The sequence below is a fragment of the Euprymna scolopes genome, chromosome 39, assembly GCF_053919585.1.
Source record: "Euprymna scolopes isolate OS-2025 chromosome 39, ASM5391958v1, whole genome shotgun sequence".
Classification (NCBI taxonomy): domain Eukaryota; kingdom Metazoa; phylum Mollusca; class Cephalopoda; order Sepiida; family Sepiolidae; genus Euprymna; species Euprymna scolopes.
In genome coordinates this window covers 41155946-41162245 of record NC_136520.1, presented here as the reverse complement: position 1 = coordinate 41162245, position 6300 = coordinate 41155946, and the positions used below count along the sequence as shown (strand labels likewise).

Below are 6300 nucleotides of genomic sequence, written 5' to 3'. Positions count from 1 at the left end.
TTTTGTTGTTTTTGTTTTTTAGTATCGATGATTTAAAGCATTCTTTACGTATTGACACATGAAAAGTTTACACATTCTAAAATAATTTTTTAAATTTATTTTCAAAGATTAAAAATATGCCTATTTTAGCGTTTTCGTAAAAAATATTCTCATCCTCATCTGAAAGATAATAATTATTGATAACATATTCAATGAATCTCATACTTCAAAACGTAAAAGATAAAAAAAAATTAACACATTCAAATTTCGGATTTCAATCTTCGATATCGACCCTACCCTCTGAATTCTTTTTTTCTTCTTTTCCTACACTAGTTCACTCTCCTACCACAAAATGAGTGGATCGCTTGGACTTTAAGGAATCGAGCAAGGTACAGATGAGGAAGTGAGGGGCATGAATTCCCCAAGAATATATTTATACAACGACTATGAAAGAAAGTTACGCGCATATAAAGTGCATTCTTTACTTATAAATCGGTGAAAATGTTATACTGATTAAATAATTACATGATTTTTGGTAGATTTTTAAGGACATAGTCTGTTACGAAAATCAAAAACACTCCATAAATTTGTCGGTTACTATCAGTTGGTCAGCAATAAAAACCACTATCGATCTGCTTGATATCCTAAGTCTGTGATAACGAAGAAGAATAGGCAATGTGGCATTACTTTTCACTCTGCAAGATTTACCAATTCCAAAGATTACCCGTTTGACAGGCTAAGTCCTTTGAGAATCATGTGCACATGGCACGTGGATCAGTCTTTGCGATTTCTCAAATGAAGTCAATACCAATTACGATGAATCGTCGAATAGGTATGTCTGAACACAGGGCACAAATGAACAGTCGCCATTTCAGAGTATGGCGAACGGCGGCACCCACGCCGACATTCGATACCGACATATTATTTACAACCGGGACGAGAACAGATGTAACAACGAAATCGATCGATGCCTCTGGTTTGTTTTAGCAATTATAAGTAGCGAGATCAAGTCGATAGCGATAAATCAGGCGACATAATGATCGAACAGAAGACTAATCGAAGGATTAGGATCAAATATAGATAGTCAAGATATTTTAGTAGAATAACATATATCATTTCGGAAGAAATAGGGAATGTGAACGAGATAAAGAATTTGAGAATGGCGTTCGGACGTAGAATAAGTGATTTAGGACTGTTTTGACACTTATAATCCGAGATGAAATTAAATATTAATGAGATCATCTGACTTTTGTTTATTATATCACGTAACGAAGTCTAAAACCAGGATGGATCATCAGGATGGATCATCAAACACGCATATAAAGGCAAAAAATATTTAAATAATTAGTAACACACACAGCAGACGCCCACAGACACACACACACACACACATACACACACACGCACGCACGACCGCGCGCACACACGTACATATATATGTGTATACATACACACACACATATATATTAGGGACTTACTCTTTGTGTGTATATGTGTGTGTGAAAGTTAGTTCTTTCCTTATGAAATCGAAAAATAGAGAGATGTTACTGATTTCGATGAGAATAGAAATATGAGAGGGTGAAACATTCATCGATTGTCATTCAATCCCGGGAAATGATGCTTAATTCATAAGGTGTTTTTTTATGGTTTTGTCACATTCATATATATATATATATATATATATATATGAACAAATGATTAATAAAACATGTTAAAAACATCTTGAAAAAGAGTTAAAAACATATTTAATTTTAAAAAGGAAGCACAAGATAAGTGGATAGTCCTTAATCCGCGGAGTTTCGAAGAAATACTCTCCTTCTCATCAGAGGGCAGGAATTAGCAAAATGCGGGATCGGATTTTGCATGTAAAAGTATTTAATGAAACCACAAGTAAGTCACAGATCTTACTTGGTTAAAAAAAAGGGGGAGGTAAGGGGAATAGGAGGTAAAAGAAAAAATGATAAAAAGATTTCACATGAATGGATAGTCCGGTGAAGGGTAAAAAATCCAAGAATGGTAAAATCCAAACACGGTCGAATTAGAACCTTCCAATCCACAAGTAAGTTCCAAATCGCGTAACTGGAAGATGGTCCAAAATGATCCAAAAGGCAGAATTCCTTGGAAAAAATCACAAATGGAATGAGTTCAAAATCATTAAAAGAAAAGTTCAAATGTGCACAGATGATGAGAATGATGGATATATCATTCCGACGAAATAGAGAAATAAAAAGGAACAACCTCAATTATATGTTCATCAACGTTTCGATCCATCCAGAAATAAAGACGAAAGTTGATGAACACATACCTCGGCGTGTTCCTTTATATATATACTATCAAAAGTACCTGTCGTGTGTATGTGTGTGTGTTTTTATTTGTTTTTTGTTAGCGATACTTTTCAAATGAATTCAATTATTCATGCGAAATTGCATTTTTTACCTAAATGCGAGTTGGAAATAATTTCCCCTTTGACCAATTTGGTACCCCCTTGAATGGGGAGCGGCATATATATTATTTTTAAAACATAACTATCCACTGACACGTATATATAAATATATATATATATATATATATATATATATATATATATATATATATAATTGTACAGAATTTCAGAAAAACATTGGTACCGTCGGTTTGAAGCCCAACGTAAAGGGAACCAGTTAATGGTAACACGTAAACGATGTTCGGCTCTCGTCAGCCATGTTGTTTCTGTCCGGGGAAAAAATTTCCAGGCCTGCATTTATTTTTTATATAATGATGTTCATTTTTATTTAACTATAGATTATTCCTGTCTCTGTATACTTTATTTCTAATATGAATTTTCTCATTTTTTAGTTTTTTCATTTAATGCTTTTTAGTAAATATGTACTGTTCTGTTTTTGCATGGTTTCCGGTCTGCCTTCCGTTAAATTATGCTGGTGCAAGGGAGATAATTAATTTTTCTTATTAATTTCCCTTCCTTTTTCTCATAAAGGGGAGATAATCCATGTTTCAGTTGGTCCAAGGGAGGTAATTATTAATTATCCGATCTTATTTTTTTCCTTTTTTGTTTTAAATATTTTAAATAGTTGAGGGTAGGTTTGCCGGCTATTTAATTTCTAAGTATTTTATATATGTGTTGTGTTATTTAAGGTAGTTATAATATTCTACATTTTTATACTTAATTTTTATACTTAATATTTATACTTACAATTTCCTAAATGGCCATTACACTTTACTAATTTATGCGTTAAGTGACTGCACCTAGAGTATTGAAGAATTTCCTATTAGGTGGGGTCTTCGTTTATTGTTCGGTTTTCCCAGTTTATTAGTAGCGCTTGTCTCCTATGCAAATAGACTTTGAAGGTCTCACTGCGTACGTTCAAACGGGTCTTTTGAGGGGCATTAATAGTCTTTATAATGTGGTATTTCTCCGCATCACAAAGTTGGCATCGTTTTGAGGCTGGTGAGTATGATGGTCTTCTCTCTATGATCCTCCATTTAATGCTGAACACCATTCAGCATTAAATGGAGGATTAAATGTACGTTTTCGCCGATTTCGATGACAGTAAATGTATACGGCACAATCAAGTATATGACACAATCACATTAACACACTTGTTCTCATCAGATCACCGAAGGTAAGCAACGTTGCGCCTGGCCAGTACCAAATTGGTGACATTTGGGAAGGCACAGCACTGTATGTACCGCGAGTTTAAAATACAAGTTTAGGAAATTGCCGCGGTCTATTTTCTCGAGGGTAGATGTGTCTCTCTTAAGGCGTTGTAGCCAATCCATCTAGTGATTTCGTCACGATAAAAAAATGCCCTTGATAACCTTGGCGAAGCATCAAGTATTTCACGACATTAGAAAAATCGTGAAAGATTTTGCGGAATTTGTTCACGTTTCACCTGCCCTAACTGGCATTGAATGAAACGTCATCATCGTCACGAATCCGCCAATGGAAGACCAGGTCAGAACACTATATTAGATTTATAAGACCATAAAATCAAAACTTGATCGGCAAGCGGGACCTCTGGCGCAATGGATTGGGGCGTTGAGTCTCTACAGTTCCAGGTAAGCATTGTCTGAAGATAGCATAAAAGGATAACGGATAACCGTCCGCCAAAAATAATGAATAAACAAAGTCTATTTAGTAACATTTATAGAACAAGAACAATCTTCAATTAAAGTACAATGAAATAAAGAATCATGGTTGAAATTCCTTATTAACCAAAAATATTCCATTGGATGAAACATTTCTATTTTTTTCTAAAAGTATTGAAAGAATTGAACATTCGCTGATTCTCATTTAATACGGGCAACGTTAGGTCTCCGTGTTAGTATATATATATATATATATATATATATATATATATATATGTATAATTATATATATATATATATATATGGTGCCCTAATAAAATGTATACACTTCTAAATGACCATAAAACCAACATTTATTATCAGAAAGAAAAGTGTCATACATCAAAATACTGTGGACAAATATAGAAACCAGCTAATTATCGAGAGTGTTCAAATTATTGGCCATTGTGGTTCATGAACAGCTGACAATGCTCACTGATTGAATCGAAAACGTTCCTTATCAGTTCAATTAATATGTGGACACATCTTTTTCAAATGGTTGCTTTTAACTCATTCATTTTAGCTTGTTAAGTGGTGTGAACTCTTTATTTAACATGCCCCCACCCACTCAACTCCGCCCCAACCCTAAAAAATCCAGGGCTTGGGGGAAATCTGTGGAGCGTGGACAGTACTCGATACTTCCTCTTCGTCCTAAATATTTGTTTCGCAAGCTACTATCAAGATATGCTCTTACGCGCCAAGATTATAGTGGGGGAAGTGCTCCATCCTGCTGGAAATGCAATTCTTTATTCCTAAACATCTCTTGGAACGTGGCATAGCGTATTCATGTAGCAACAATATATATATATATATATATATATATATATATATATATATATATATATATATATAAAGAGAGACACACAGATAGACAAACAGGCAGACGGAGGATCAACATTGTTTTCCGACACAAGCAGAATAAGTGAGTAAACCGTTATATTTTTATTATATTAGAGCAGAGTTGGATATCAGCAAAATAAAAAATCAATAAAACGTGCATTTAGAGGGCGCATATGCCAGGGGCAAATCTTCCTAATAAAGAAACGAACAGAAGAAGGTAGAAACTACAGAAAATTATCTCCATGCCTGACATCCACTTAATTGAAGGAGGATGTACCGTGCGCAACCAAGCATATTGCTGTTTAGGAATAAATGGTAGTTGACTCTGCAACTAGATTTATCCGCTATTTGGCATGTATAGTGTCACAGGTCACATGTATGTATATGCCACTTACTTATTTTTTTTAATTCACACGCACGCAGGTACATAACATTACAATAATGCTTAGCATGAATAAATAAATCAAAGTCAAAGGTAGAAATTTGTAGAAGAACCCCGTTTTATCTGTGCGTTTGGAAGTGTGATGCGTCGTGTTACTTTGGTTAGACATATTGTGAAGGCGGAAGTCAAGCCGCCATATTGCTTGAGTTTTTTGTGTGACCTAAGGCTTCTCGTTTCCCGCCACAAGTTAGAAGATGAGAAAATGTGTCTTCTATTTTGACATGATATTTTTAGATATTTACTGGACAACGCCGGGTAACCTAGTTGATTATTATTATTATTATTATTATTATTATTATTATTATTATTATTATTATTATTGTTGTTGTTGTTGTTATTGTTATTGTTATTGTTATTATCATCATCATCATCATCATTATATTATTTATTACGCGTATCGCTCCGTCCATTATCATGCTGTGCATCCCTAAAAAAAGGAAAGTGGCAAATAAAAAACTTGTCACCTCTTAAAAGCAAAGAAAAAAAATTGGTGTCGCTATTAAGGCAAAGCTAATAAAAATGATTTGTCTTTCTTGGCCTTTTGGCTAAGATCAAAGTGTAGTATCTTTTCTTCGGATGCTACATTTCAATTTCTTCTCTCTTAGTGGAGGAGAAATCCTTTGCGACTAAGACAATTTTTTCTCCATGTTAAAAACAACCCTGGTGTCTAAATCTGTCCCGTAGGAAGGCATTGTGAATAGGTACTACATTTAATGTAACAAAGTTTTAATATTACAAAAGTAACTGGGAAAAGTAATTTCTGGTTTGATTACAAAATGCCCTGGAAATGTCCCTTCTGATTAATTATAAAATGCACTGGAAATGTCTCTTCTGATTATTTATAAGATGCCCTGGAAAATTTCCCTTCTGATTATGTTTTTTGTTGTTGTTGTTGTTGTTGTTGTTGTTTACTT

At 34.1% G+C, this 6300-nt stretch overlaps 1 pseudogene; it reads left to right on the top strand.

The window, feature by feature from the left end:
- Window positions 1-5910: 5910 nt before the first annotated feature.
- LOC145264031 (U2 spliceosomal RNA) lies at window positions 5911-6049 on the top strand (annotated as a pseudogene).
- Window positions 6050-6300: the final 251 nt, after the last annotated feature.